This window comes from Rhinolophus ferrumequinum, chromosome 7 (genome assembly GCF_004115265.2).
Source record: "Rhinolophus ferrumequinum isolate MPI-CBG mRhiFer1 chromosome 7, mRhiFer1_v1.p, whole genome shotgun sequence".
NCBI lineage: Eukaryota > Metazoa > Chordata > Mammalia > Chiroptera > Rhinolophidae > Rhinolophus > Rhinolophus ferrumequinum.
The window spans coordinates 87,593,149-87,617,090 of NC_046290.1; the positions used below are offsets into that span (position 1 = coordinate 87,593,149).

Sequence of the window (23,942 nt, forward strand, 5' to 3'; positions counted from 1 at the left end):
GTGGTGAGGCATTCTATTCAGGAACATCCACTGTGTTTGTGATCGTGAATTTGACCTGTGGCCAAATAGTACTCTTGAGAGATGTGGTTGTGACTTTGACAGATTGAGCCAAACTTAAATTCTGATGAACTGCAAAGGAATTTTATCAGTCCCAGGATGTTTACTAGCTGAGTTAGGCAAAAGAGTGACTTTCCAAAACGTCCTGAGCAATCCACATTTATTCTGTCACCGCTACTTCCAATTTTCTCAAAGGTCAGCTAAAAACGTCATGTTCCCACTTTCTGCCATTTCCAGGACCACAAGCTTCATCCTGAGAACCAAATATTAAGCTGTGTTCCTGCCTCGTACAAATCAGCAAGAACAGAGCTCAGCAAGCAGACGGGAGTTTACAGTTTTGCTGATGGCACCGAGACAGAATGAGACCTCAGCTTGTTCGGCTACTCAGTAGAGAGGGTAAGTAGAAAATGTTTCTGTTGGTAAAGCGAGGAGATTTAGGAACAGAGAGAAATCTGACAGGCTGGCCACAAGAAGACATTTTGCATTTCAGTACTTACAGGAATACCTGAAGTCAGCTAATTAGTTTTTGAGAGAACTGGAACATTTGCTTTGAGAAGAAGAAACAAAAGTTGTAAGCCAGCCGAGCCTACGACACCCCTGCAGCAGGCCCAGCTCTGCTTATCTTCACTTCACTTGCAGGCTCTCCAGCCCTCTATCTCCTCAACCACCCACAGTGCGCCATCCCTCGGCAGCTCTTATGCACCGAGGAGGAAGGAACCATTTCTTTCAAGTAGACTGCAATCCAACCCAAAGGAAAGTCAGTTATCTTAGTATCCCTATGTCCACAAGAGGAAAAGTTGTGTGTGTATGGCATTTTAATCCCCGGGAACGATTAGTCACTAGGCTTCAAAGAAGTTTGATTGTTACTCTTCTCGCACTTTTCTAAATTACAACGGTAATAACTGCATTTGCACAGAAATCACTCTAGCTGGCTAGCTACTTCATTAAATTATCACATGGTTCCTATTTTATGGGTTTCATCTCAGTGAACTAACAACTTAGAAACTTAGGAGGCAAATTAGAGCAATTACTAATAAATTATACATGTGGTAACTAACGATTTGTCTATCACCTAGAAATATGAGGAAAAACACCAGCCTCCCTGGCCCTGCAATTCGGAACAGGTCTTTTCATTTTCCCTTTTCCAAGACCAAAGGCTTTCATTATCCTCACCCGTTCCACCATCATGGTGGCTGCTTTCGCAAAGTCCGGCATTAATAATACAAAGTCAGGAATACAACGGGTGGGATTTGCACTCCATGTGGATCAGAGGGTATGACAGCTTAAAATCAAAGGACCAACAGAACCCACCCCCCACAAAAAAAAACACACCAAAAAACAAACAAATCAAGAAGTGAGTTTCATGCCGGTTTTCCCTAAGTTCATAGAGGAAATAATGGCAAGAGATCTGGACAAACTATGTCCTCATTCATAATTACTACTGTGCATCGTTTCTGGGCGAGGTGGTTTGATGAAATAAATGGAAGTTCAGTGTTAGAAATCATCAGTAGGTCTGGAGGAGGATGTGAGATTAGGTCAATTAACAAGATACGATCTTTCCCTTCTTTTCTGCTTGTCTCACCCAGCCCAGCCATTCAATATGAAAGGTGTTGATGTCATTCATTAATTGAGGGCCAGATTCCTCCATCAGTGTACCAGCTCACCACCAGCCACTCACATACCCAGCAGGTTTCATCTTCTGAGGCTGCTGTCAAAATGCAAGTGAGGGAGAGTGCTGCCGTATACTCGAATTTATTCTCACTGGCCTCTTGTTTAAATGAGAAAGAAAAAGTATCCAGATCTTGGGAAAAGGATATAGAAACAACACTGAAAAAAACAAAAACAAAAACCCTGCAAATTCAAGAGGATTTACATACCAATTCCAAATACCTTCCGGCAATGGAGAAAATGTGTTTTCTGCATAATTTATATACCGTATTTCCCCTCATATCCAGCAAAAATTATATACTTATTTGTTTACATCACATGATATCATGTCAGTTTTAAAATATTTTCTCTTTTTACATTGAATCAAATGATACCTGTGTTTATAATCTCATATTTGAATATTTCACTTTTGCTTAAATATCAGTATTTTTCCCCAGGACTTTTAGTTATTTTTGCCATATGCCTGGTTCCATGTCACCATGTCTCCATGGAGAATCACACGGCAAATACCTCTCTTGAGAAGTACAGATGTTAGAGAGAATAAAGAGCAATCACACTCATTGTTTTCTACTAGTACAAGCAGTGGAGTTTGAAACAAAACCAACCTCCCTGTGAATTCCAAACGCCCTTTTAAATAATCATGGGTGCTCTTTCACAGCCTGACCTGCATAGTTCCTTTGGGCTGCTGTGGGAGTTGTGACTCCTCTGTGTCCACATGCTGTGTGCTAGGTCACACTAACCTAGTAAACACATTCTGCAGCAGCCTGTCGTTTGTAGAGACCTGAGTGAGTGCAATCCAGTGGAATTCCACCTCTCTGGGGCTCCTGCCAGGTGGAACGAACCAGAGGAAGTAAGGCTTCCATCTGCAGGGGATGCACCTGCAATGAGGCAGCCTGAGGACACAGCTCCTGATTCCTGACGTATCTGAACACACAATCCCAGGAGTGCAGAAGGTAGCAGAGAGAGTTTCCGGGAACAATCCTCAATTCTTACATTCTCTTTGCCTAAAATGCACTGTAGTGACTCCACCCCGTTTAGCAGCAGTTTGAATGTAGATTATTGCTTCTGTTGTAATTATAAAGTAAGTTATCTCTATTAGTCAGAACATATTTTAAGGTGGGGGCCCAGAATGCAGGAAAGATGGCTGGGGAACCCTCCTTCTCCCAAGAGGGTCTGATTACTGGGGATCATGGTCCAGAACCCTAGCTCCCATGTTCCTTACTAAGGGCTTTCCCCAACCGAGGGGGAATAAATCCCAGAGATCACCACCCTACGAGGGGGAAGCCTCACCAATATGTCTACTTCAGAATTCTGTTCTTTTGATCAGAAGAGCCCCTGCTTTCCTTCATATTTTAGCATTGTTGTTCTTGGATAATCAGAAGTGGAGGGAACAATAAGAAACCTTTCTGTGATATGCTTGCCCTTGCATTTTGTTCAAAACTCTTTTGTTCAAAAGGAAATCATTAAGAACCTTAATTGGGGGTTTTCAAATCAAAACCATTACATGGATCAAAGGTGGCACTTTACTAGCAGTATTCATTTGATGAACTCATTTTAAAATAGATTTTAGGGAGTCCTGATCAAGATTTTAGATTGCCACATTAAATTTATAGAAACTGTGGCTATTGAGAAAATAAGAAAATGGGTCTCTTCTTCTAACCTATGCTCCATTGATTAGCTTTTTACATAAACAATCACATTCTGAGCATTACTTTATTCTAATGAATTAATTTTTGTCTATGACTTAAAAGTCTTAATGAAAAGCTATTTGAAATTACACATGACAGCTGAAGTCATCTGGCTAACATTCATTCTTAAATCTATTTTAAAGTAGAAAAATGGTTTTTCAACACTGAAACTTTACTGTTGCATTTTCATGTTTTTCCACATAGAAGTTCAAATTATGTTTCCACTTGTACAATATTCTGGTAAAATTATACCAGAACCTAAGCGAGGGTTCTATTTCCTCATCAGCCACAGTCACCAAAGCAATGAGCCAGACACCCCAGGAAACTCTCACCGCCAGCCTGGAGGGATGCAGAACGTGGGGATGAGGAAGTGGTTCTCCCAGGTCGAGCAAAAGCAGAGTCTGTTAGCAGACTGATGTGAAGGGCAGTAAGCTTTTAAATAGTGGATCAGGGTCTAAGTGGGTGAAGCTAAAACCCAGAACACCTATACTGGCTAAAACTCCTGATGATTCAAAACTCAAACTTTCATATGGATGCACCAAAGGAATCAAGGGAATTTAAAAGCCCCTCAAATAGATCAAACTTCTCTAACTGGAAAAGATACCTCCTTTTCTCCCCGTGCCATACTGTATCCCCAAAAGGCCTGTCCCGGTGCCTCTTTTGGTTTCTTTCACTCTTTGGAAGAAGTCCCTGCTCTTCTTCCATCCCCCTCTCTCTTTTGTGGCTTCCCAGGCTGATCCTCAAAAAAAGCTCCTTCAATCAGGTTTCCACTGTCTTTTTTTCTTCTTCTCCTTGGATAACTTTCTCCTACTGTCTTCTACTTTGTCATCCAGGGAATGATAAAGGAAGATATTTCCCCTTCTATATTCATGCGGGTGAGCCATGTGTTCTTAACTTTTTTTTTCCTGCTCATGATATATTCCCGATGTGTCCTCTACAGGATGTGTCTGGATGGCCATACCACAGTGTGGGGAGAACTTGTGTGTAAAATTATCCACAGCTCAAGTGGGACTTGGGGACAAAAATCTTATGGGACTAAACTCCATTTTGTTTTGTATTTTGCCAGCTCTAAGCCTTGGAGTCCCTCTCCTTTCTTGCTGGTTTGCCCTGCTGTCAAATGCAGCTCTCTTACCTCCTCCACTGCTTGGTGTCCAGTTCTCTTCCCTCTGCTTTGAGTCAGAGCTTACTTGCAGAGCCACCTGACCCTCTGCTGAGGGACTCAGGTCCTTGGTGATTTCTGCAAAGCTGAGTCTCCTTTCTCTCTGTGTAGACTTCCTCACATCTCCCACCTGCTCTCTGCCATCTCGTGGGGTGGCTGGCTGATTAGCCCAGTCTCTCCAACCAGCTCAGCTTACTCGGCTCCCTTCTGTCTCCTCTCTCCAAGGTCCAGAGCTGCAATGCCCCAGGCCCCTTCAGGAGTCCATTCTTTGGTATCTGCAGTTTGCACAGGTGGCCCCAAGCCCCTCACTCCCTTCAGGGATCCTGTCCCCAGCCCTGGGCAGCCTTGCAATGCACCTCTATCTGGCGCTCTGCCCACTCACCTAGCAGGCGGCCCACACGTCCTACGTGGGAATGGCCCTTCAGGATTGTTCTCCCGACCTGGCTTTTATACATACTGGCCTGGATTTGCTTCTACTCTCATCCTCCAAGGTAACTCTCAGAAGCTTTGACAAGAAAGGAAGGTCTGTGTGTTCAAGTGATGATGCCGGCTCTGAATGCCCTGCCAGCTGTCCACAGAGACAGAGAGTTTTGGCTTATCAGTCTTGGCCAGGCTGCTCCCCACCCAACATAATCAGCAGGGGTGAACCTGAAGACAGGGCTCTGCTCTTGGGCAACATGTTTTTGGGTCCAAGAAAAATGGGCGGATACAGGGGTGCTGTGGGTTCACATGAGGTGGCCCTGCTGAGGACACCATCTCACTGCACAATATCCTGTACGGGAGTCCACCAAGCCATGGCTTTGTTTTTCATTGTGGATCCTGTAATTGGTCAGTTTCCCAGCTTTGCATTGGCTGTTGGAAAGCTTCGTGCCAAACCTGAGTGTTGCCTGGGGCACAGAATGAATTGAATGGCTTTTTACAGTAATAACCTTACTCACCCATCCGTTTTATGTCTTTATCTCTGTTTCCCACTTTCCCTTCCTATTTACCTCCAATGTAGATTTCCCTGTCAGTCACCTTAAACCCTTCCCGAATCAGGGTGGGACACAAATAAACAAGCATGTAAAATGAGGTAATTTTATGGAAAACTGAAACAGTCTCTTTTACGTAGTTGGTTGGAAGATAAATTTCTGGATAGCAATATCTACTAAATGGTCACATCTTCATGACACAGAAATCGATTCCAGGAGTTTATCCTACAGACACACTCGCACAAATGTGCAATATTCGTTTGATTGTAGCATTGTTTGTAATAGAAAAAAGAAAAGAAAGAAAATGTGCAGGGATAGCTACATACATTATGTTGCATGTATACAACGGTACACTACGCAGCTGTTCCAAATGAGAGATCGGTTTACAGGATCTAATATCAGGAATGCCTTCAATGTATTAAGTGAAGAAGAGAGAAATTTGTGGTTGGTGCGGGGGAGGAGAGGAGGATGTATTTCTTATTTCAACTTCTAACCCCGCTACAGATAACAGGAATGCTACGGAGGGCTTGTTGCTCGTTGGATGGTATAAACAAAATCGTCACCTTCAGCACAGATGCTTTCTCATAATTCAAGGCAGTATTAAATAACAGGAATGAGGAAGCAAAATTGTGGAAGCTTAGGGAACTACATTCTCTGAATTGGCACAAGCTACAGAGTGACAAGGGGGGAGGGGGTTGTAAAGTAGAGGAAAGATGAGGGGGCTGGCCTTTGAGAGAAAAGCTTCGGCAGGTGAGGGATGTGTAATGGGAATTTTGATGTGAAATGTGATGGCTTTTGTTTTTCACTCTGTCTACCAAACCCTCAGTAAAACCTATCTGTTTCCCAATAGTTTTGCAGTTGGATTTGTTTTGGAAGGAACGTGATAAAGTGTTGCATCCAACCTAAAGGTCAGAGAGGCTCAAGGGCAGAGGCGGCCCAGAGTGACAGCCCCCTCTTTGTCACCAACAGATAGATAATCAGGTCCCACGTGCAATCAGTTCTGTGTATATTCGGAACTACAGGTTGAAGAGACTAGGAAAAGACTGGAATACGGGAGTGGCGGCAGGGAGAAGCGCAATAAGTCAGAACAATCCCGTACAACAGCAATGGGCTGGCTTTAATAAATACTGAGATTAATTTCCACACCCAGATAACAAGAGGCAACTTAGGGGGGGGATAAAAAAGGTGAAAGGATCACGAGAGAGAAGACAATTCCAGAACTTTTAACACGCGTCGGAGCAGCCACTATTATCTACATGACGGATACATAAAATGCTAGCTGCGACTACATTAGTTGTTATAGGAATACCTTCTTTATCTGAAAAAAATGAAAAATAGAGAGAGCTGTCTTCATTAAAAGTTCCCCTCACTGCCCCTCACGTCTGGGCGCCTCAGCCCCTTGCCCGCACACGGCTGCCCTGTCTGCCTCTTCCTATGTGCAGTACTCTTCCGGAACCACCTCTTCTAGAACCTCTGCTTCCACATCCTGCGTGACCAACCCAGTCAGGACCAAATGGAGCAGACCCCATGGGTGGACATTAGGGGTTCCCCAATTCCTGGAATGTTAGAAAACTATTGTGTGTGTACATTGTGCTGGTTCAAATAACAATGCAAAGGTCCCCTAAATTCAGGACCTCTGATTTAGAAACCTGATAAGACACTCCTCTAAAAAAATCTCCTATTTCTAAGGCCTAGCACAAAGCTTGGCAAACAGTTGGTACTTAAAAAAAAGCTCATAGTGATTGAGTATACAGAGTACAGAAGACACTGCAATGTTTACTATTAGGATCCGTACTTTACGGTGGAGGAAAATGAAGTCCTAAATGCAGATCCACGTTTGTACTACTCTGAACCCTGGATGTTAACGACTTTATAAATGATGTCAAATGAGCGAATGCTGGATGAGATGTCAGGTGGGTTACTAACACTTCCACTATGCAGGTAAGGAAACTGCGGTATCAGCTTGGGGGAAGGAGAGTTGCATCAAAAACTCAGGTTACCTGTCTTCCATTTAAGTGTGCTTTTCCTTATATGTCTCCCATTTTGTTTGTAATGGTCTTCATTCTTTATTAGTCATGGAAGTGAAATCCAGGATCCTAAATTGAACTCCTGTCACCTGTTTGTGCATTCGGCACTCTGGCCCATAGGGACTAATAGGTGATGGAAGTGACACAAGTGGGGCAGCCAGGAAGTGAGTCACATCCAGTCTGAGGGCAGAGCTGCCCCACGTCATTATCGCGTGAGAATGTGGGCCCAGGATGAAGAGACCGTCAGAATTTTAAGAGAAACCAGAAACGTAGATTTTATGTGAAATTTCCCGACAAAACATTCAAATATTTTTTTAAAAACACAGTTCAGGCCAAATAAAATACATCCTCTTTGGCAGGGTGGGCCCGTGGGCCACCAGGTTACAAACTCAGTTTTCGTTTGGGGAACATCCAGACTCATCTTCTGGCCCCGTCAGGCAGATGGAGCATGTGGACGACAGGTGAACTTCACATTTTCAATTTTGCTGCTTGTTGGCATTTTTACTGAAAGGTTTGGTGAGGGAAGCGATTGACAGAGGCTAATACTGCTTTTAGACTATCAGTGGTTTTGAAATAAGCTATCCATGGCCTGAAACTGAAAATCAAGAGCGGGTGGTAAGAGTTCTGTGTCACTTTGTCCCTTAAGCTCCCAGTCGAGCTTTGTGTGGCACAAAGAATTGTTCTTGTGTGCACTGACACATGACTTCAGCATTCTTCAGGCTGGTTGTTAGCATGCAGGGCTCTGCTGAATCAGCAGAAAATCCACACCCTGCCGCATGTCTTCTTGCAATGCATGTGCTTCTACATGGCAGCAAATCAGCCCCAGCAGTGAATGAACACCTACTTGCTTCCAGGATAGTTGTTGTCCAGTGAGGAAGAAAAGCTTCTCAGAAGAATGGAACCTCTCCTAACGAGGGGACCCTATTTTGCCTTTTACTCTGTCAAGCAAGGCTATGCAAGACGCCGAATAAATCTGGATCCATTTGGGGATCAACTACTCGGGCACTCAAGCAAATGGGCCCTCAGCCTGCTTCCTGGACAGCACAGCCTCTGAGGCTTTATGGAGGAAGCCATGCAACAGCAGAGCTTAGAAGTTGACACTCAAGATCTTTAAGAATTAGTTCCCGCTCCAGATCTAAGCACGGCATTTGGAGAAAACTTCCGTGAGCCTTCATTTCTTTAAACACATTAGTGAAATGGATGCAAAATATTAATGTACTTTGCAAGGCTTTGGGAAATAATGCTAAACACTGTGGTCTCTTCAGACTGAAGGTATTGTATCATGAATGATTGGAGAGATCTACGTGTGTGCCTGCACAGAATTTTTCTCCCGCCACACTAGCAAATTGAGAATTCTCCAACCTTTTTTCTTTCAACTGCAACAAAAGAAAATGTCACATCAGATATCTAACCCAAAAGTAACATAGTACTAAAGTGTGGACAATAACAACTGTTATGTTTGGAGCGACGCTGAGCTCTTCACGCTGAGCTCTTCATAAGCTGCAAAGCACGTTTATTTTAGTTTTATAAGGAGAACACATTACTGGACTACTGTAGTATTTGGAGTCCATATACTGAAGTATTCCCAAGGTTTTTCATGAAATAGTTAAGTCTGTCTCCAAACAGCACTTTCTACTTTTGCTAACCCTTTCCTTTCCTTTCCTGTCCACTTGATAGGCTGAGCCGTTCTAAAGTTCGGGTTACCTCAGACTTTTCAATACCCAGTTCCAACATGTTGTAAGAAAAACCCAATGATCACTGTCCAAACATTTGTGCTTTTCAGGTATAAAAAATGTGGACGAAGATCAAATTCATATTTTATTGCAAATCCCAATGAAAGAACCTGTGTTGCACATTTTCTTTTCTATCATACTTTTTAAATTCCTAAATATAAAAAAACTTATATGTTAAATAAAGGCCAAGTAAGAATGGTTCTCACAGGAAACAAACGAGGCAGCAAAGGATCAAGGGCTTTTTCCCTCCTGCAAATAAATGTGGTTCTTTAAATTGAGAATCTAATTATCCTTAAATTGCTCTTCCATCTCCTAACTCACAGGTTTTTGTTTCTTGCATGGACAGTTAAGGTAAACTGTGAAGAGGAGCTGAATGCCTGATCACTGCACTGCACAGCTAAAGCTGAAGCTGGACAATAATGAATGTCAACTACAATTTTATATATATATATATATACATAGTTACAAGAAGTGGAGTACAGCATTAGGAAGAGAGACAGTGGAAATGTAATGGCTGTGTGTGATGTCAGAGGGATAGTGGATGGGGGAGCGGGCTTGTCACTGTGTGAGGGATATAAATGATAAATGTCTAACTATTACATTGTTTGGTGCACTTGAAACTAATAAAAAAAGTTTTAAAATAAATAAATAAATAAATAAGTGAAAAGAAAAAAAAAAAGAGGAGCTGAATGAAGAGGAGATGTGTTTTCTCTACCTAAGGAGCCAAAGTGCCCACATATACTCGAGTTAAAGGTTGGACATAATTTGGAATTCATTTTTGGTTGGGATTTCATTTTCAGTCAAGTAAATCATGACAATTTGAGCGCAGGATATATGTATATATCCTTATTTTTTATTGAGATGTGATTCACATGTCATACAATTCACCCATTTAAAGTGGGCTATAATATATTCATAGAGTTGTGTAAGGATCAGTATAATCATTTTAGGACATTCTCATCATTCCCCAAAGAAATTCCACACCCATCAGTAGTCACCGCCATTGCTTTCTCCCCCCAACCCCTGGAAACCACTGATCTACTTTCTGTCTCCATGCATTCGCCTATGGTGGACATTTCATATAAATAGTATTATATACTATGCGGACTTTCGTGTCTGATTTTTTCACTTAGCATAATATTTTCAAGATATATATGTACTGTATAGATATAATGTGTGTGTACATACACACATATATGTGTATATGTATTATCTGAATGCTCCAAAAAGACCGGGGCAGCACTCTTCTTGCTATTAACTTTCTCATATTCTTCAGAAAGTTTGCCTCACATCTTGATGCCTTTAGGAAAAGACAAAGCACGTCCTTTGTCTCTCATCACAAATTTTCACTTGCCAGTAGAACTCTCCACGTCCACCTTCAACTCAGCGTGTGCAGCACAACCTTAGCATTTTCCCTCTCCCGGCACAATGTTCCTGTTCATTTACTCCTTTTTGTTAATGATAATGATAAGACCTCTGCCCACACGAACATTAAAACCTAATCACTTTTGCCTCCTTCAGGTCTAATTCATGCATCACTGCGCAGGACACCGCTTGTCCCGCCTGCCCGCCTCCGCGCTCTCAGTGACACTGCGCGGCCCGGCCCGCATCCGCATGGCGTGCGGCCTGCCTGCTCAGATCGCTGCTCCAGTCCTTCCTGAACCGTGGCTGATCCCTAAGCTGAATGAACTGTAGTGAACAACTCTGTCTTCAGGGCAGAGAGAGGGAAGCAAGAGCAGGGGAGCAGGTGGTTTTGCTCGGCCCAGGCTGGGTGGGCCTTGGGATGACAGCCAGGCAGGCCAACCTCTCGGTATTGCAGAGGATACCGAGGGCTTGTCAGCTGTTCCCTAGGTGCCCTGCGCCCCACCTGCAGAGGCTCTGACTTGCTCCTTTTCCAAGTCCCTGGATGACTATTGGCAGGTTCCATCTAACAGATCGCCACAGGAGCCTGGAGTTGGTAGGACAGGCAAGGGCTCCCATGTCAGAAGGCCTGGGTGCCGACCAGGTCTTCTGTGACATGGGGCATGTTAACTGTCAGCCCTCAGTTTTATCGTCTATGACATGGGCTAACTACACCTTCCTCATGGAAATGCTCCGAGCACTAAATAAATCAGACGTGAAGCACAAAGGAGAACGCCCGGCGTGTAGAAGGCCCTGGGAAAGTGGGAGATGTGATGGGATATCTATGCCTTGTTCTGACTTGTCTGTCACACTGTTAATATGGCTGGGTGACAACCAAAGCCCCACATTAGAGTGACTCCTTGATGAAAGGCAAAATGGCTCAGCTGGGTGAGGGTACTGTGGACCTTACAACTGACTAGTCCCCACACAGGCGCTCAGCCGGGTCCCCACATTTTGTGCTGTTTTCGTTTCTTAAGACGCGGGAAGGGGCAGTGCTGCGTGAAGGCAGTACGGTGTGTGGGGGGGAGGGGGCCGCTGGGTTATAGGTCAGGAGAGCTCGGTGGGGTGCGTGACGTGACGGGAGGAAACGTCACTGTACACACACGGGTTGGGGGCGTTCTTGACACCCTGTTCACACAGCCAGCGAAGCACTAATCATATTTTTTCTCTTCCCGCAGGCCCTTCGGATCGATTAAAGTGAGATACCTGGTAGCAGCGGGCTCTAAAATACTTCGCAAAGTCTCGCTGATGATTCCTAACTGTGCAAAAAGCTCCTTGTGGAGTCAGCCGGGTACACCTTCATTCTCTTCCCTGTGCAGCAGGAGCGCTGGATTCAGAAACGCGGAGCAATTGCGTAGCTGGCTGGCGCCCATGACGCCCAGCAGCCCCCACAGGCCCCAGAAGGGAGTTGGCTTTGGCTTCCCAAGAGAGCTGCTTAGTTTTCAGTAATGGAGGGACAGATGATCCCTTCTGGCCTGGGGACAGAGGGAAGGGGTGGGCCAGCAATCTGGCAGGACCGTGGTGCCTCGGCCCCTCTCTGAAGACAGGAATTAGCCCTCTGCCCGTGACCGGGCTGCCCTGTGAGTCTGTGCGGCCACAGCCTGGGCACTTCCTCCGCTCAGAATTGTGTATCAGAAAGAGCAGAGCAGTGAAGCAGCTCAGAACTGACTTACGGCAGGGATCTAAATATGGCAGGGCTCGAATTCTCTCCTTTGGATATCCGCCAAGGCTATCGGAAGTGTCAGCAGGCCCAGAATGCAGACCTCGTGGCGAGCTAACTTTGGCCTGGAACAGCACTTTACTGGGGCCTCAAATCCGCCCTGGCTGCCAGCCTGATTTACGATGCCGATGCCGGGGTCAGTGCACTGAGCCTCCCGGGACCCAGCAGCCAGCTCCCTCGGCTTACTTTCCAGCTGGGCGCCCTCCTCTCAGACACCTCAGGGGCGGCACATCAGAAGGAGCACGGGATGCAAGTTCTCTTAGAAAAGGCTTCCATCAAAGCAGAGACCAAGAGCAAAAGAAAGCATTGGACGTCTGGGTTCCTTTACTTTGTTCTTATCTCTTATCTATGCCCAGCCCCCTTTATGTTTTTCATATTTAATAAAGGTTGGCTATTTTTTTTCCAATTCTAACATTGAAAAATTAACCAGAAACTGTAGAAACTGCTATCATAAGATTAAGGGACGTCATAAAAGGGAGGATGAAACATGCTAAAACCTTCCTGCTTGTGAACTGCAGCTGATAGGACTAGAGTGGGATAAAATGGTAGTGTGGGCTCTTGCAGTTTTAGGGAGTTGGGAGGGAAGACAGTGCCAGGGCTCCCCAGGGCACAGGGCTCCTTGGAGTGATGTGATTCTCGGAGAAGGGGCTGTGTCACCCCTTACGAAGGCAGTGGCTCTGGGATGGGCCAGGTGCACTCATGAGGGGCACAGGGTTAAGGAAAACTTCTGGTGATTCTCTATATTCAGAAAGAAACTCTCAGATAAACCAAACTCTAGGATAAACCAAAAGTGCTCGGGAAATAAGTAAGACGGGAGCGCTTTCCATGCCAGGACGGCGGGATGTGGAAAGGAGTCAGGAAAGCCAAGCAGAGGTTAGGTCCAGCCAAGGGGCAGTACACTGGAGGGAGCCTGCAGGAGGCAGAGCCCAGCAGACTGGGGAAGGGCGACAGGGGAACCAGACGGGGAAACAGGGTGCTGTGCCAGCCCGTCAGCCAGAGCCCAGAACCCAAGTCAAAACAGGAGCTGGTGGAAGTGAAGGGCCTCTGAGAACCAGCCATGCTTATTAAACATTCTTGGGTCCTAAGTCTCTTTAAGGACCTGAGGAAAACTATAGAGCCACTCCTCAAGAAATGCATTTATGTCCTTGACCTTCTGGGGATTCACAGGTCCCACAAGCCAAGTTGGAGAACCGAGATTATGAACCCAGACGCAAAGGATGCTCCTGTGCTCTGAAAGAGGGGTGGTAATAGGAAACATGTACTTGAAGGACTTGTTTAATCCTTTAAACCTTTGGCAACCTAAGTGGAATAATATAAGCCCTGGCCTGAACCTGGCAGAATAATACATAATTTGCAGCAAAGATTAGTCAGGCACTTAAGCTGACAGTGCGTGCGTGAGTCCAGTGTGTGCATGAGTCCACTGGGCGGTCGGGAGAGAGGTCTCAGAGGCAGCTCTGAAAAAAAGGAGGAATAAAGAAAAAGTGGGAAACCAAAGTTTTGGGAGTGTTTGACCAGGAAACTGTCCCCCTATTCGCCTGCAGGTTGTGGCAAGAAAAAGTTAATTCACGGCAATGATGGGGCCTTGTGTTGCGGGACTATTCTTGGGTTTTTGTCACACGTGTTTCATATTAAATGCAGATACATGGTATTCCTTAAAACAAAAAAGAAAATACGTATTTGTGAAGTAAGCCTGTACTCATATTGAAATGATACCTTTTTTAAAAAACAAGATATCATTGTTTTTTCATCTAGTCATTTAATTAAACCACAACTTGAGTTTTGACAAGATATGTCTTGGGAGGAATGGGAGGGAAAGGGTTGCAGTTCTGCCTGCTATGAGTAAATGACGTGGGAGATTTAATTTGTGTTTTTGTATGCACGAATTTTCGATGGTGGTAAGGAGGCCCTGCTTTTGAAAATACACAGTGATTTCTGATTAGTAAACACTTTTGCTGGGAGAGAGCCTGACCCTGGGAGCATTTTTCACGCGTGACTCTATCTGGTCCATGGGGACAGAACAAGCAAGGGCACAGAGGGTTGGAATGACTGTCCAAGGAAACGTACCTTCGTATGAAAGAAAGAGAGTTCAGATCATTAGCAGAACACGTCCTGAGTGTGAGTCTATCGCAAGCATATCCAACTGTACTAGGATTTATAGACATATGTTCATTGTCTAATGTCCCTCAAGGATAGGCACAGCATACTATAACATATGCAAAATAAAGAGCACAGAATTAGGAGTCAGAAGACCTGGAATCAAGCAGATTCAAAAGCTGTGAGGTACATGACCTTGGCAAACTCCCATTTAGACACAGCCCAAGTATGCTACTTGTAAAATGCGACTCAAAATGCCTGCTACCTCCCTACTCCACACGTAGCATCAAATTAGAGGAGTGAATGAAATATAAGAAATTAAAGCATTTGAAATCTCTAATGTGCCCTATTAAATATGCCATTATATTATACAAAGCTAAAGAATTTTTGGAAAATTTAAACATATTTAAAAATATTTTTGAGTGCCTTCTTTGGACAAAGCACTGTTCTGGGTATTGTGAATTACAGAGGTGAATAAGCCCTTGAAAAAGCTTGGTTAATGATTTTAAAAATTAAAATAAGAAAGTTAAGGGTCAGATTACAAAATTGCAAATTCATATTCTGAAGATTTTTCAAATATTTCAAAGTTGAGTGGACTTACATCCAACCAAATAGGAAAATAATTTCATTTAGATAGGTCAGATTAAATAAAATAAATATTTGAAAAATTCTAAATAAGTACAGTGCAACAGCTGCCTAAGCATCAACACTGGTAAATCTGTCTAGAGTAATATGTAATGTAAATAAATTTGAGCTGAATCATGTGATGCTTTTTAACAAAAATCTCAACAGGACCGCTGACGTCTGCTGACACGCCAATGTTTAGGAGAGGCACTTGCATGACCAGTCAGGTTTTCTTTAACAAATGAACCTTGGCTTCTACTAGTAGAAGATGGTGGAATGAGTATAAGCATGTGTCTCCCTAGAATCTAGTGAAATGATACTAAGAAGGGGAGGGACACAACAGTGAGGCAACATGATGGGAAAAGAACATCAGCGGAAGAAGAAAGATTTCAACCAGTTTCTGGAGGTCAAGGACAGGGTGGCAAAGAGAACAGAGTGGATGATGGTTAATTTTATGTGACAACTTGGGTAGGCTATGGTGCCCAGTTGTTTGGGCAAACACTAGTTCGTATGTTGCTGTGAAGGTATTTTATAGATGTGATTAACATTTATGATCATTTGACTTTAAGTAAAGGGGACTACCCGCCATAATTAGGGTGGGGGGAACGGGGCCTCATCTAATCAGTTGAAGGCTTTAAGAGCAAAAACTGAGGTTTCCCAGAGAAGAAGACATAGGAGAAAACTTCAGGAAAGTTGGGAGGGTGGCGAGTGAGTCGCCTGGCAAGGTACCATTAAGATCCAGGCTAAACAAGAAAAGGGAAAAAAAAGAAAAAATAAACAAAAAGAAAAATACAAAATGATCCATGCACACTGAGCAGCTGCAACAGAGACTGGGATTCCAAAGGCGGGTGAAAAAGAGAAAGGTTCATTGAAGTCTGCCTACGGTGGGCCTGCGGGCGCCCTCATTCTCTTCCCCATCCCCTGCCTACCTTCTGTCCATGCACTGACTGTGTCAAAAGTTCACTTGTGGGCAAACTATTGAGGAATCTTTATCTATAAAGACATTTTAAAACTGCCTGGAAATTGTACTATATGTAAGACATTAATATTAGGGGAAGCTGGGTAATGGATATACAGAAACTCTATTATTTTTGTAACTTTTCCCTAAGTCTAAAATTAGTTCAAAATGAAAGGTTAAAAAACCAAAAAACAACAACTGTCTGGAAAGAACCAGGAAGGCTGGAGTACTGTCAGCACCCCGGGGTAAAGCCCTGCCCTCCGGCATTTGGGGGCCCCCATAACCACAGAAACTCCTAGCCCCTTCTCAGTGTTGATCCTCATGTGAAACTACCAGGAGACAAGCACCCCACAGCACCAATGACTCACAAAGCTTTTCAATTCCGGGGCAGCCTCGAATAGGAAATCAGACCTACACACACAACAGCAGAGAAAACCCACATCAAGTAGTAAGAACAATCAACTCAGCTCTTTGTTCTTAAATGTGGGTGGATAACCAAAGTCCACCGCTCATATTTAAAAACATATCAGAAGCTCCAAGGAGAAAAGGCCAGTAATTTCAACATGACACCTGAGTCCTGAAGAAACAGTTCAGGAAATTTTAAAGAGGACTCAAGCTGTGTTTCCACCGGGATTATTAATATTTTCAACTAACAGACTAGAGAGTCAAGATGTACTACATAAATAGATGGAACAAAAAATAAACGTTTAAAACTATTATTTTAAGGTACAAGGGTTATCAATAGAACAATTAAAAGTAACCATCGGCTAACTCTGGAGGCTCGAGTTCAAAGATGATGCCTGTGCAGGACAAAGCACTGAGCGGAGAACTTGGCCTGAATTTCTCGGAATGTTTCCAATTTCATTCAAGATGCCAAGCCTGTCAGAATAACCTGTGGGAAGACTGTACTGATGTACCTGAACTACACACAAAAGTAGATGAAGCCCTTAAATTGGTCAACATATCTAATCAGCAATACGTCCAGGTTCTCCAGGTGACCCAGCATCACTTGGAGGACACCACATATTTAATGGAGAAGATGAGAGAGCAATTTGGCTGGGTGACCGAACTGGCAAACCAGACCCTGGGAACTGAGAACATCTTCAATTCCATAAAGGTTCCACATATAAGTGAAACCACACTGCATCTGTCTTCATCTGGCTGACATTCTCCACTCCGTACAATACACTCCAGATCCATCCATGCCTCTGCAGATGGCAAGAACCCATTCTCTTCCATGGCTGAGCAATACTTCATGGGCATACGAGGTCAGACAATTAAGTTCACAAACTCATTCTAGAAAAAATGCTACACACCTCATTGCTGAATATCACTACAGTCACCTTTGAAGAACTCCCCTTGGGAAGCTATGTACCGACACCAGCACCTAGTCCACCCCTCAAAGCAATTTTGGAACTCTTTTTCTGGAATGGCCATCAGAGATGTCATTATATCACTCTCGATGTCCTGAATGTTATACAAATGACTTCCTTTCAATATTTCCTTTATCTTCGGGTAAAAATAGAAGTCATTGGGGGCCAGATCAGGTGAGTAGGGAGGGTGTTCCAATACAGTTATTTGTTTACTGGCTAAAAACTCACTCACAAACAGTGCCGTGTGAGCTGGTGCATTGTTGTGATGCAAGAACCATGAATTGTTGGTGAAAAATTCAGGTTGTTTAACTTTTTCACGCAACCTTTTCAGCATTTCCAAATATTAAACTTGGTTAACTGTTAAAAAAAAAAAAAGTAACCATCAATTTAGGAAGGGAGAAGGGGAATGGAAGTGAATGAATAGCAAAGAGTCAACAGTAATTGACATGATGAATCCAAAAAACAGTGTAAAATTATTGTTAAACGTCGAGTGAGGAAAACCTGACTGTCCATTACCAAAGAGCAGTGTTGTCCTGGGCCTGGAAGGGAGGAAGGGAGCACGGCTTCTCAATATGAGCATTTGTATGCTACTTTATTTTTTAATTATACATGTATCATTTTCACAAAAACGTAAAAGGAGAAAAAGGAAAAAAAAATTCTAAAAATATTCTTTCATGGATGAAAGAGATTTTTTTTTTAAATGTGGGTAATTCCCATTGACATCACCCACACACTTCGTTGAAGAAGAAAAATGCCTACAATAATAGGAATAAAGGGGAACAATTTCAAATGCATACTTAGAGGCACAAGCAGCAAGACAATTTGGAAATTCCTGGACTGTTCTTGGTCAGAAAGCAAAGAAAGGTTTAAAAGAAACACGTTAAGTCCTCCTCACCCCAGACACTGCATCCTGTCAGTGTATGAGTGCCAGTCACTGTAGATCTAAGTGTAAAAATGGACCAAATGTACAGATTCGTCTTGACGTCTTTTCTTGGCTGGAAAGTGCGATTTGTGGAGTGTTCAGTACTATTGTTATCTAGACAACCATAAATTGTAACACACGTAGAGGAAAGGAATGTTTTACTGATAGCACCAGTGTGGATATATTAATTACAATACTTAAAGCACATCAATGATAATTATGAACAGCTTCCTATTATATTATGCTCTGATCCTTGGTGTCTTCTGCAACAATAGCAGCTCGCCTTATTAAGAATGAAATTTAGCAGCATGACTACTTCGATTATTGCATTGTCTTCTGCCTACATCCATTATCACTGTATTCTTTTCCTTGGCAAATGTGTTCCTTGGCCGGGTAAAATGTCTAGCTTTGTGAACTCACCATATGCCTAGCAAGCAAGAATCCCCAAAGACATTTCCATGTACTCACTGCCTCTAGGAATTGACATATAGGGTCTGCCAATGGGTCTTCCTCAGGCCACATGAAATATAGGAAGCTGAACAATTCACTCAAGCTGCAAACGCGGGCAGCTTTGGGCAAACATTACCAGATGATAACAGGGGAAGCCGTCCTGTAGGTTTAGTTAACGCTGAGTGAACAGTCACAAAACTGCTGGGTGCCACAGGGTATAAGATAAAATCAAAACCTGCGATTTTTGACCTCCTGCCCCAACTTCTCTTCTGTGCTCACATTCTGATAGCTCAGTAAAAAGTACACCTTCAGTTGAATCTGTAGTTGGAAATAAAACGTACTTCTTTCTCTTGATACCACAGGTATCATATTTATTGGTCTTTACTACTGTGTCCAACCTGCATCCATAAGAAGAGTGTCAAATCAGCCCGAAACAAGACCGCCCTAACGATGCTGCCAAGCCTTCCTTCCCATGCACCTCCCAAGACACAAGCTCAGGGAAGGAAGCAAGGGGAGCTTGTAGCCCTGCGGCTGATAGGCAGGCAGTGAACGGACATTCCCCTGAAGCAAAATCATACAGAAAACAATCATTTTTCATTTGCTTTCCCATCTCCTTTCTATTTTGTTAAAGTGGAGTTGTGAGTAAAATACAAAAACCCCATTGAGTTTAGTGTCCTTGGCTGAAAGTTGTACTTAGTCAGGATCATTCAGTTAATTCGTACTTAAACACTGTGGGTAACCAGTTCTTGGAGGTTACTGGCCGAATTTCCAGGTCGAGGTGCTTGCTGATACAGTTACCATAGAACTCTGAAGGTTACAAAAGAGCATCAGAGGCTCACAAGTCACTGATACTTTTTTTTCCTTCCTGTTTTTGGTCCCAGCTGAATCTACAGCAGACCACCCTGCCCCACAACAGGCCGCAGGAGGAGAAGACCTCCAACCCAAGCAGCCTCTGAACTGATCTGCCATGGAGTACAAAGGTGCTGGCTGCAGCGGTAGTCAGAAGGCACAGACACATCTCTCCTGAAGGTTCCAAGCCAGGTGTAGAGGCCAAGTCTATATTCCAGTTTCAACCATAGGGAATCTAGATGATAAGAAGCCTAACGAGCAAAGTATCGCCAATGGTCAGAATTTGAAAGCATTTATATGAGGAGCTGAAAGAAACCTGTCATTAGGTAATTGAGAACTTGAATAAAACTTGGAAATAGCACTCTTAAAAGATGTGCCATATTCAGGTTCCCAATGTTCAACATTATCACATGCCATCAACACCATGACACTGACAACTGCCTCAAGGGCCTGGGAAGTGACTTGGTGGCCCAATAGATTTTCTGAGCTTATCTGCAAAGCTGCTCTAAACTCAGGGCAGAGTCTTGCCAAGCAGCCAAACACTCACTTTAATCATTTTCGGGCAGAAAAATAAATCTTTTGTGTATAAACAAAGAGCATAACCCATTGGGACAGGGTGTGCAACTCTATTCCATCCTCTCCCTTCTTCTCAATGCACCCACAGTCTACTGAAATGATCAAAAATGGTATAAATGGAAACTTAATCTTAGACCTTTTTTGAGTATTACAGGTATGCAAAATAGAATAGCCACTTTGGAAAATGACTCAGCAGTTATAAGAACTAAACATAAGAACTAAACATACACCTGTGTGGGGACAGAGCCCCAAAAAGCAGTTTCCAGGCTCTTGGCCTCACATAGAAAGGTGCTGGCTCAGGTAGTAAATGGCCATCAACTGTGATCAAGTGGCCAGCAGCTGTGGCTAGTTGGCCATCAGCTGTAACCAGTGAGCCATTGGGCACTAATATAACTGCCGTGGCTAGGCTAGCAAAAAAAAGGGGGAGCTAGCAAGAAGATGGTGGCTGAGTCTGCAAGCGGCAGTGAGGGTTGAGAATTGTGTTGCTCCTGGTGCCTGTGTCTCCAACCCAGCCGCCAGTGAGAGTATAGTGGTGTGACTCCCCTACCTATGGCTCCGTGGGTGTTCCTTTTTGGCCTCACCATGTCCTGCGTTCTTATGTGGGGAGTGGGACCAGAGACCCCGCCGGACGCCCCGCATGACACTTGGCGCAGCGAGCAGGGTACGGTGTCGGCCAAAGCTCTCCGAAGGACGGTGGAGCAGTTTGTGCCTATGAACACTCAGTTGCAGGAAGACCAGGAGGAGCAGCTGCCGGAGAGCTGGAACCCCGTGGAGGGGTGGGAAGACGTGGACGGTTCCCCAACCAGCAAAGCCGGAGAAAGCGAAGGTTGTGGCGGCCCTGTGGGCTGGGAAGTGCTTGCTGAGGCAGCCCGGATGCAGGACTTGTAGTCCCAGGAGGAAAGGCTTGCTGAGTCCTCCGTGGGAGCTGAGGGTGAGGTCAAGGTCATCCCTCACCCCCAGGACAGCCCTGGCAAATGACTATGGATTATGGGGAATTGCCTTCCATCCCTAATTTAATGGACCACTTGACTGTTTGGGAACATACCACCATGTAGTGGAACTGGGGGATGTTTGCTTTTGTATCTTGTTCGGCCACCATTGAGAATATGTAAGCACGTTGACTGTGAGCCGCTGTTGTTCAAGCACAGTGCCATGAGAGGCCCAGAGAGAGTGGCAGTGCCCTGAGAGCCCTGGCTGAGTCCAGGAAGTCTGGCTGAGCCCAGAGAGAGTGGCAGTGCCCTGAGAGCCCTGGCTGTGTCCAGGAAGTCTGGCTGAGCCCAGAGAGAGTGGCAGTGCCCTGAGAGCCCTGGCTGTGTCCAGGAAGTCTGGCTGTGTCCAGAGAGAGTGGCAGTGCCCTGAGAGCCCTGGCTGAGTCCAGGAGGTCTGGCTGTGTCCAGAGAGAGTGGCAGTGCCCTGAGAGGCCCTCGTGTTCCCGGGTAGACTAAGAAGTCCAGGAAATCTGGCTGTGCCCAGAAGTCCTGGTGGTGCCCTGAGAAACCCTGGCTGTGCCCGGGGAGACTAGTGGTACCCTAAGAAGTCCAGGAAGTCTGGCTGTGCCCAGAAGTACTGGTGGTGCCCTGAGAAACCCTGGCTGTGACCAGAGAGCTTGGCTGTGTCCAGGAAATAGCATTCAACTCCAGGCTCCTCGCACAGGGCCCCTCGCGGAAGACGCTTGTTGCGTAGATTGTGAGGCGAGAGCCTGTAGGGGTGGAGTGTGGGGACAGAGCCCCAAAAAGCAGTTTCCAAAGGTGCTGGCTCAGGTAGTAAATGGCCATCAACTGTGATCAAGTGGCCAGCAGCTGTGGCTAATTGGCCGTCAGCTGTAACCAGTGAGCCATTGGCCACTAATATAACTGCTGTGGCTACGCTAGCAAAAAAAAGGGGGAGCTAGCAAGAACATGGTGGCTGAGTCTGCAAGCGGCACAGTGAGGGTTGAGAATTGTGTTGCTCCTGGTTCCTGTGTCTCCAACCCAGCCGCCAGTGAGAGTATAGTGGTATGACTCCCCTACCTATGGCTCCGTGGGTGTTCCTTTTTGGCCTCACCATGTCCTGCGTTCTTATGTGGGGAGTGGGACCAGAGACCCCGCCGGACACCCCGCATGACAACCTGTCATACAACCCAGCAATCCCATGCTTAAATATTTATGCAAGAAAAATAAAAACATGTTCACACACAAAATGGTATGTTTATAAATGAATGCTTATGTGACTATTCATAATGACCCAAATGTGCTTCCACGGGTGAAGACATAAATTGTAGTACATCCATATAACAGAATACTACTCAGCAATAAAAAGGAACTAACGACTGATACACGCACCAACGTAGACGGATCTTAAATGCATTATGCTATGTGAAAGAAACCAGATTCAAAAGAGAACATTGCCTGTGATTCCATTTATATAACATTCTGGAAGAGCAAAACTATAAAGTCAGAAGACAGGTGAGTAGTGGCCAGAGGCTGGGGATGGAAGGAAGACTTGTGTTCAAAAGGGCATGAGAGAATTTTAGGGGTCATGGCACTGTTCTATATCTTGATTGTGGTGGTAGTTACACAACTTTCTGCATTTGTTAAAATGTACAGTACTATACAGTAAAAAAAAGATGAATTTTACTCTATGTAATTTATACCTCAATAAACCCAATTTGAGAATAAAATCTCAGCATAAAATGTGCCATGGTTAAAACAAGGCAGACTTCGAAACAGCTGGTGACTTCCCACCTACATCAGGACCTGGAGACCTTATCCCAGGCTGGGTCTGGTAGCACTCAGGAACCAGGCACTCAGTTGTTCTCAGACACACAGTTTAAATAAAGCAGTAATGCGCAAATTATAACATGGACACGCCAGCATGCTACCGCGTGGTGTTACTCATTTAGGATGTTTTCAAGCCTGTACTTCTGACAATCTGACATTAAGGTGCTATTTATTTTGCAGGGTGCTGCATGTGTCCCTGCCCCGCTTTGGTGAAAGTTCCAACTGCCCAGACGTCCCTGTTTTCACAATTATTGAAGTTAATAAATTATTTCAGACTGAGAATTCAGGCCTGCCCTGTGTTTATGTTTTCTACAATGAAGCAAATTAATCTTTATTACTCCAACTGGACACAACAAAGAGAAAAGGAATGTCCCTAATTCAGTGCCATTTTTATAGATTACTTTTATAGAATTATTCTTGGCAGAAAACTATTCACATCCTGGATATTCAAAGGTTGTTTAATTTTCCACTGGATGCCATGACTGTAATATACTGTCTCCATTTTGAATGGCTGAGATTCCACTATCCTTATCCTTCTCCCAACAAAAACATTTACTGAGAATGCACTGTATGGAAATAAATGCTAAGGGAAGAGAGTATGAGAAACTCAAAGGGTCTAGCCTTTCGGCAGCCTTCTACCGTTACTCAAATACCTCCAAAGCAAAGCAGAGTTTGATGTGTGATAAATGAGGCATAAATATAGTGCCAAGGCATCAAGGGGGAGGAGGGAATGGGAATGACCTGGGAAGGTGGAATTTAAGCTGGGCCCTTGAAAGATGAAGAAGATGTGGGACAGCAGCCATTCCAGGCTGAGGAGCTACTTGGTGCAAAGGGCCTTGCAAGTGCTCATTTGTCTGAATCAGTTATCAGCTGGTATCCTGGAGCTTGAAAACCATGGGTATTCACTTTTTTT

The 23,942-nt window shown here is 44.3% G+C and overlaps 1 protein-coding gene across 3 annotated transcripts in view; it reads right to left on the reverse strand.

Moving 5' to 3' along the window:
- MARCHF3 (membrane associated ring-CH-type finger 3) overlaps nucleotides 1-23,942 on the reverse strand; it is a 142,971-nt gene that overhangs the window by 87,018 nt on the left and 32,011 nt on the right. Inside the window, exon 1 of one of the 3 annotated variants that reach the window (XM_033110781.1) lies at nucleotides 4,546-5,103. The exons of the other annotated variants lie outside the window; for them this stretch is intronic. The gene's annotated coding sequence lies outside the window, so the exon portion shown is untranslated. Of the gene's footprint in view, nucleotides 1-4,545; nucleotides 5,104-23,942 lie in introns of those variants that run through there. 3 annotated transcript variants of the gene reach the window in all.